Source organism: Nelumbo nucifera, chromosome 4 (assembly GCF_055504915.1).
Source record: "Nelumbo nucifera cultivar China Antique chromosome 4, China Antique-T2T, whole genome shotgun sequence".
Classification (NCBI taxonomy): domain Eukaryota; kingdom Viridiplantae; phylum Streptophyta; class Magnoliopsida; order Proteales; family Nelumbonaceae; genus Nelumbo; species Nelumbo nucifera.
In genome coordinates, this window is record NC_142652.1 from 35,757,397 (window position 1) to 35,766,526 (window position 9,130).

General features: G+C 36.2%; 1 pseudogene across 6 annotated transcripts; it reads right to left on the minus strand.

Moving 5' to 3' along the window:
* Positions 1-1,222: 1,222 nt before the first annotated feature.
* On the minus strand, positions 1,223-7,818 carry LOC104607403 (pentatricopeptide repeat-containing protein At5g19020, mitochondrial pseudogene; annotated as a pseudogene). 6 transcript variants are annotated; one of them, XR_016085311.1, is made up of 3 exons: positions 5,343-7,818; positions 3,578-3,948; positions 1,223-1,723 (listed from the first exon to the last, which is right to left on the minus strand). The product of XR_016085311.1 is annotated as a pentatricopeptide repeat-containing protein At5g19020, mitochondrial pseudogene, transcript variant X5 (transcript). The 6 variants fall into 6 exon arrangements; XR_016085310.1 differs by having other exon boundaries at positions 3,578-4,020; XR_016085309.1 differs by having other exon boundaries at positions 3,578-4,064.
* Between the last annotated feature and the right edge of the window lie 1,312 nt (positions 7,819-9,130).

Sequence of the window (9,130 nt, forward strand, 5' to 3'; positions counted from 1 at the left end):
CTGAACTACTGAACTACTGAACTAGGGGTCCTCATAGGCCGGGCCGGGCCGGGCGCCTACAACTCTTCTTTTTGAGGCCTTTCCTCAGAAAAATGTTTAGCGTTCAGAGGCCGTTTTTTCAAGGGGAGATGCTCCCAATGCGACTGGATTCTTATGCTTTCAGAGTATGTATGAAGTTTTTACTTGCAAGGACTCTGTCGCTTTTTAATGGTGAGAAGTAGGGGTCATCATGGTTGATGGGCCCATTACTTATTAGGTCTACCTAGCTTTGGTTTTGGCCGGGCCTACAACCGGGCCGGGCCAATAGTTAGTGAATATATACACTAATTGAGAATTATATGCCCATTTATGAATTTTGACTATAACCATATAAGACAGATATTGATTCAATGATGCATGAAAAAAGTACCATAATTTTGCTTTATCAAAAGTATTTTTTTTTTCTTTTGGGTCAAATATTGGCCATAAAGAACCCTCCTTTTGATTGATAAACATTTCTTTTGAAAAATCCATTCTTGCATTGAATGGGTTTTCAATTAGAAGCATGGAATTGAAAATCAACTAGCTGTACAAAATAAAGAGAAAGTTATAAGCGTTTTCAGACAACAAAAAAGCCTTCTTGGCCCCATGTAATGATTTCTTTCTTTCTTCTTTCAAAAGGATTCACCATTCATGGCAGCTCAAGACGATTTCAATCCAGGGAGTGTTTGGGATGGGCGTTTTTTTAATATCACCAACTTGAACCAAGCTGAAGCCAACTCAACCCATTTTTTTAGTTCAAGTAATCATTTCTTTCTTTCTTTCTTCTAAAAAGATTCATCATTCATGCAGCTCAACGATTTCAACCCAGGGAGGATTTGGGATGGGCATTTACAGATCAACTTGAAGCCAACTCAATCTATTTCTTTGGTTCTTTTTCCTCCTAAAAAAGACCGGATGAGGATGCCTGGGTTTCAAAGTTTGTTAGGAACTGATCCAATTTTAGATTGGGCTCAGTCTATACCTCAGGGGAGGTCCTCAAACCTATTGCCTTTTTTGGTGTACAAGGTTTGGTGAACATGACCTATTACAAGTTTTACAGGCTGGTAATAGTCAGGTGGCTAATCAAACAAAGAAGCTGACAATCACAATATATGATATCTATTTGATGTAGGATGGGAAGGAGAAAGTGTGGACTCAATATATGAATTTGGATGTCTCTTACATACTCCAATTCAAACTAGGAAACCAACTTGAAACAACTTCTAATCGCTTTAGAGCAAGAGAAACACAGACAGACTTAAATAAAGGTTCTAACTCCTAACAGAAGTCTGAATACCCATTAGTAATCCTACAAAAAATAACTTGCTATAAAGACACTAGAAATTACTGAATATTAAATCATGATTTTACTATAAATAGTAAATTTGAGAATTACCATAAACAATGTCTAAAATGACTAGAAATAGCATTTTTGGTAAGTTTCTAAAAGACCTGAAACTCTTTTCTTAGGACATTAACAAACTAGAAAATAAAATTGAAAATACTCAAAAAATACTAAAACCATAACACCCCAAAATTAAGAAATTTCCATTGAGTAAAAACTGATTTCTTTCCCCATGGACTCTTTATTGCCTGCATCAGTCATTCAGTCTCCTCAAGAAGAATCACAAGACCACGACTACCTGCATGCAAATAACAGCTTGTGTAGACCAATCCAGAGAAATCTGTTCACTTTCTTTGCCTGAAATTACAAATGGTGGGCATCAGCAAAATCTGAAACATATGACTCTGAATTAATCTGCATAAACTTAAAAACATGCCATCAGTAAGTCAATTAATGGGGCATGGACAGGTATTCAACTTTATAATGAGTGATTCAAGACAAGGCAATAGTAAATTTTATACACATATGTCTTCAAATGATGCAAACAATATAAAGATAGGGTGTTGCATCTCTAACTTGTACCAACCCAAGCCTGCCACTCCTACTTAGTTTCATGGAACTTGAATATCAGATAGTGTATGTTCTTCTTTCTTTTTGAGAATGAAAATGGTTTCATCCATAATTTGGAGGGCAAGAGCTAATGGCAATTCTAAAACCCTCTCCAAATCCATTTTTATTTTATCAGCACCTTTCCAAATCCTTCATAGCTAGATTATCAGCCATCGAACTTCATTCCAGGAACCTAATTTAATGCAGATGGAGTTACAAGTTGTTTCTAATTTCATTGAGGAAGTGAGTCAAATACCAACAGTTCTGGACCATCTCCTTGAAACATGGTTGTCAAAATATAACAATTTATGGAATCCCTTTTTAGGTAAAACACTATTTGTCATTCTTAAAAAATGACAATCATCCCTAATTGACATAGCCAACAATGGCCCATGGACTTTGTTGTTCAGTTTGGTATTTATTGTGCACTTAATTCATTTTTTATCACATAAATTATTGTGGGAGAGATTACAGTTACAATGGGTCTTCACCAAGGTTCAACATTTACTAGTCATAGATGAATTGACCAAACATATTCAAGAGGAGGTCCTATGGTGCCTGAGGTTTGCTAATGACATAATATTAATTGATGAAACTAGCAGAGAATTAAATGCAAAAATAGGTTTATGGACAACTGCAACAGAAACAAAAGGTTGACCTCTTCCGTTACCTTGGTTCAATAATTCATAAGAAAGTAGAGATTGAGGATGTCACCCATAGAATTGGAGTGGGTTAGGCAAAATGGAGAGGTGCATCAAGAGTCCTACATGTAGGAAAATACCACTTCTAATGAAAGGAGGATTCTATAAAACAGTTGTAAGACCAGCCATGTTGTATGAAGCACAGTGTTGGATGGTTAAGGAACATGTCCAAAAAATGAGTAGCAGAAATACGAATTCTTAGATGGATGAGTGATAAAACTAGAAAGGAGGACAGGGTTAAAAATGAAGTCATACCATGAAACCTAGGAGTAACTCCAACAGGTAATAAAATGAGAAAAGTAGACAGACATGGTTTGGTAATGTGCATATAAGACCACCTACAGCATCTGTTAGAAAAAGTGATCTATTACAAGTTGAAGCAGCTAGAAGAGCTAGAGGCAGACTGAAAAGAACTTCAGTGCAAATAATAAGAAATGATTGAAGTATCCATAATTTAATAATGGATATGGCATTGAACAGAATAGAATGGCGAAACAGGATTCATGTAGCCCCCCATATAATTAGTTGGGACAAGACTTAGATGATGGTGATGACAACAAGGTTCTTTCTTCTCACTATCAACATAAACGAATATGATTATTTTCAGAACAGAAATGGATCTGCTTTCTTATTCTTCAATCACAGAATCTAACATGAGAACTCCTTATATTGAGAAATTTGGAAACTCAAAGCATATTTTAGCCCAAAGAAAGACTTTCAACATTAAAAAAAAATAATCAAAAGAAATGGAGATACTTAAAAATATTAGCACTCTATTGATCTAAAAATATTGTTAAATATTCCTAGCTGAAATAGTGGATCCAAAGAAGAGAGCGAGGAGTGCAAATCCATCTTCTTGAAATAAACAGAACTAGAAAACCAATCAAAATCCATCACTTACAATGGCATACCGATTCTTGTCAAATAATATGCACTTCCAATTTAGTGTATGGACTCAATGCTCACCACATTGTCACCAGCTTGATCTCCACCAATGGGAGTAATAACTATTCAACAACCCCTGCTTTCTTGAGTAGATGCTTCCCTTCGACCACATAAAGAACCCCAATATATTGATGATAACAAATACCCAAGCTCTGATACACTTGAAAGGTGATGCTCACCTTCCACTGTTTGAAGTGGTTGGCTGGCTGGCCATGAAATCTTGGTCATTGGTGTACCGGTCTTAGCAATCTTGGAAGATATTTAAGACTTTCAGCAGAGCTAGTAGAAGGTTGCTTCAACTTCCAACAACTCTGAAGCTTAAGCTTTCTGCACCACATCTTTGCCAGTTTACCTAGCAGACCCTCCAGTCTTCCAAAAGCACTATTTATGAGCCTAGTACTGCAATAAAGTTAAAGCAAAAGACCCTAATCCATCCTAGTGGTCTTCCAACAAATTTATGAAAAATCAAAAAAGAATCAAATAAGATTCCCACTCAAAACAACTGAAACTGCATCAAACATGCTGATAACGAGCATAAAACTCCTCAAATCCACTTAATATTGATAAGCAAACTACTTTTTTTCTCCAATTAAAGAGGTGCATAAGGATCTGCAAATTCTAAACTAGAATAAAAGCATATTATATCAACTTAACTTGTAAAGGCTAAAAAAAGGATCTGAAGCATCAAAACAATACGTGTGTGTGTGCATTAGATGTTGTATGAATTGTTGCTAATTTTGATGCCCTCTAGATCCGTTGAGCTTCAAGTATGAGCTCTACCATTATTACAGTTCTTACCTGGGCAGAAACACCTGTGATTTTCATTCCTCCGGCAATGCATTAAAAAGAAACTGCAGAGGGGCAGAGAAATGCTCAGGTTCTAATGCACCTAAGATCTTTTTCTTGGAGGAAAAAGCATCACTGATGGATTTGAGAGTTTGGGTTGAAGATTCGGTTAGAACTTGCAACTCTTACCTGAAGAAAAATTCAGGATACTGCATTTTCTAGGGTTTTTGAAACTTCACCAAAATCTTTTAAGGATGTCCTAAGGTTTCTGTTAAACCACATGTAGAGTCCAGATCTGCTACCCATAAGACACTCTACCCATGCAGCTTCCAATATCATCTATATCTGCACATCTCGAGTATTATCTCATCAATGACAACATGCAACTAAGAAACATGTTTGTGTCTTTGAGATGTGCAGCTGTAGATCATGTTGGAAGTTGTGGGACAGTGTCTTGTGGATAGCAGATCCAATCTCCCATATGCCCTTATTGGGCATATTGTATTGTATCGTGAGGGTTCCAATACACCTTTTTAAAGGTGTTTTCAGGAAAACCCTTTATTTTATTTATTAAATAATATAATAATATCTATAAAAACGAAATTTTGAACAAAAAACTAAAAATAATAAAATGTGCATAGTTTAGATTACTTATACACCCCTGCCGATACGCAAAGGTGTATCAATATTTTAAACCATGATTATAGGGATTTCCCCAGGTTTTTAGAAACATATAGTCTAGGATATCTACAGTAATCAAAATTCTTATCCAATGACAAATTGACACAATGGTTTGATAAGAATACATCGACCTAAGGATGCATCATCTAAGAATCATCTTTATAATTAACATAACTACCATTTTGTTATCAGAGACAACCTCTGTGTGTTGAGCACATGATTCAAGCTAACTAGTGTCTTATGTGCCATCATACCTTCAAAGAAATTAACTGTCATTAGACAACAGAACTGCACCCAGGCAATTTCTTCATTCTCTCACTTTGCACTGATCTCCTCACTAGGAATACATCATCCCACCTCCCCACATCTGCATAAATGTTGGATAGCATGACTCTGCCAGCTCCATGATCCGGTTCTAGCTTAGCCAACATCTCTGCAGCCCTTTCTCCTATTTCAACATTTCCGTGGGTTCTGGCTGCTGCCAACAATGTACCCCATATAACAACATCTGCTTTCATGGGCATGCTTTCTACAAGCTGCTTGGCTTCCTCTAGACACCCGGCTCTTCCTAAGAGGTCAACCATACAGCCATAATGTTTGATGTCTGGATCTATGTCATAAACCTTCTTCATACACTCAAAACACCACTTTCCTGCATCCACCAGCCCTGCATGACAACAAGCACTCAAGACTCCAATAAATGTGATGGAATTTGGTTTTATTCCAGTCCTTAGCAAATCTGAAAATAATTTAAGGGACATTTCACCATGTCCATGCATGGCTGTCCCACATATAATAGCATTCCATGGTGAGATTGTAGAAACTTTATGTTGGATTTGACTGAAGATTTCTAAGGCTCTCTCATTGCTCCCACACTTTGCATACATATCAATTAGTGCTGCAATTAAGTTGTCGTTTAGAGGGATAAAACTATTATTTATATAATCATCGGCCCACCCTGCTTGCTCCAATGTTCCTGAAGTGGCAATGGCAGAGAGGACGCTCACCATTGTGATTTCATTTGGCTGGACGCCACTGATTAGCATCTCATGGAAAAGTTCTAGTGCCATATCAGACTGTTTGTTTTGTGCATAACCTGCAATCATGGAGCTCCATGAAAAAACATCTCTTTCAGGCATCTCATTAAATAATTTCCTTGCTGAATCCACCATGTTATTTCTAACAAACCCTGCAATAAGAGCATTCCAAGATGAGACATTGTCCTCGCTTCCCAATTTGAATTGCAAACAAGCAAGGTCAATCATGTGACAAGCTGCATAAAAATGGATGATTGTTGCCTGCATGAACACATAAGAGTCCAAGCCAGTCTTTATTATTGCACTATGGAACTGCCCGCCCCCATTAATAGCTGCTGCTCGCCCACACGCTGAGAGCATATTTACGATCATAACTTCGTTGGGGCCAAACCCAGCATGTAGCATTTCAATATATGCCACCAAAGCTTCATTTAACCAGTCTACCTTTAAGTATCCATTTACCATTGCATCCCAAGAAAACTGATCTCTTACGGGCATATTCTCAAACAAATTCCTCGCTAGATGAACAAGGCCAGCTTTTGAGTATCCAATTAACATTACATTCCATGAAACTATGTTTCTTTCAGGCATATCAACAAAGACAAGCTCCGCATCAGCAATGTTTGAACACATAGAATACATGTGAACCAAATTGGTTGAAACTAGGACATGCGCTTCAAGCCCCAGTTTAATTGCCATCGCATGAAGTGTATATCCATCACGAAGCCCAATCAAATGCGAGTAAGCCGAGATTACGCTCGCCAGCGTTTTTTCATTCGGGGTCACACCTTCGGTCCGCATTTGACTAAAAGCTATCAAAGCTTCAAGGAAGTGGTCATTCTGAGCAAAACCCATGATCATCGTTGTGAAAGAGACACAATCTCTACCGGGCATTGCCTCAAAAAGTCGACGTGCATCTTCGACGCGGCCAAGTTTGACATACCCGGCGATCATTATGTTCCAAGACGCAGTACTCAAGAGAGAACAATGATTAAACATCGATCGAGCACTCTCAACGCGCCCACATTTCGCATACACATTAATTAAACTGTTTTGGATAAATATGTTTGAGTCGAAACCGGATTTCAAAACAAAGGAATGGATTTGTTCACCTTGCGAGATGGCCAATAGGGATGAACAGGATTTTAGTGCCCACACCAATGCAAATCCGCAGGTTGTTCGGTCGCTAGCCGTCCAGGCGTCAAAGAACAAGCGAAGATGATCTTTAATGGATTCTGAAGATCGATGTTGTTTTTGTCTTAAATTTGTAGAAACCAATTTTGGACTCAAATGTCGAAGAACTACATTATGGATTTGTTTCATATTTCTTTGTCAATCAACCTGCAGATGTTTGTAACTCTTCGTAAAAACCAATCTACAGATTCAGGTTGTTTTTGTCTTAAATTTGAGGCAAAAAAAAAAGGGGGGGGGGTTGGACTCAAATGTCGAAGAACTACATTGTTTGTTTCATATTTCTTTGTCTACCAGGCTGCCGATAGTTGCTAACTCTTCGTAAAAACCAACCTGTAGTATCCAAGTCTGCACCAACTCCTTGCATGAAGGAAAGGACGAAATAGTTGCGATCGCAAAGATTTGCGACCTTTTTATTGTGAGCAAAGCTGGACTCTTGTACGCAGGAACTCGCATCCTCTGGGCCCAATGTAAAAACCTCTCCTGGATTTTCCGACAATCATATAAACCTCCCCTCGGTTTTGATATTAATGTAAACCTCTACTGTAATTTTGAGAAAAATATACAAATTCCTCCCTTTTCTAAATTGGAAAGGGTGACGTAATATATATTTATTCTTTTCAGAATGCCAGTTTTATCTATGAAACCATCTTTCATATGTATATGGATTTGTTAATAATATTTATTTCAATTCCTCAAATAAAAAACTTATGGATGCGTTAATGAGATTTATTTCATGAGCCACGTGGCTATACAATCAAATTAAGTCCGAAGTCTTTGCATTCAATTTCAACATCGTTTAGCACTTAACAAGATCTCACATGCTTCTTTTCTTTCCTGCCAAAAATCAAAACCTTTTGTTTAGTGATAATTTGATTCACGAATAAATTTCTGAAAAATGGTTGCATTGCATCTTGCAGTGAAGAGTTTTCATTGCTGCTTTTGAAAATTCAATGTCAGTATTGGTTGGATAAGCTAACAAGAACATTAAAGTTTTTTGGAGCTCCTTTCTTTGGCCTCTTACTATCAATTTGTTAAATCGAAGTTCAAGATTTTGTCTTTTTGAGGATTTTGGTTATGGTGCATTCCTAGTATTTATTAAATTAAATTAGTTGTTATCTATGAATTATTATTTATTTATTTATTTAGAAATAATTTACTAACAAAAAATAGGCCTTGAACCGTCCTAGTTAATACTCATTCTCTCTCAATACCTTTCTCTCCTTGAGCCTAATATTTAGGACTATCAATGATTCGACAAATTATTATTTTGTCAATACCCTTTGTGATAGTGTCATTTATTGATTATTTTATAATCTTCTCAAAAAAAAAATTATTATCTCTCATTGCGAATATTGTTATTCTTATTTAATGTCACGTGACACCATTTCTGTTTTTTTAGTTGCCAAGAGAAAATTCTACGGAAAGTAAAAAGTAACAAACAAATAATGGTTTCCCAACTCATTTTTACATTTTACTTTTACTTTATTATTACATTTTTTAATGTAACAAAATTGATTATCCACTCTCTCTATATATATATTTTTAATTTTTGTTGTGTATTATTTATAATTATTGATTAGAACAATTACCATGTAATCAATTATTCTTTGAAGTTGTAACAAATTATCTTTCATATTAATAATTTTTACTATCCCCCCTTCTCTCTTTCTACCTACCTATATTCTATCTATCTATCTATTATATATAGATATATAATGGTAATTGCATATGTGGGAATTTTAGATGATGATAATTATAATAACAATATATCCAAAATTTTTTATACACTTTATGTACTTTTTTATTTTTTG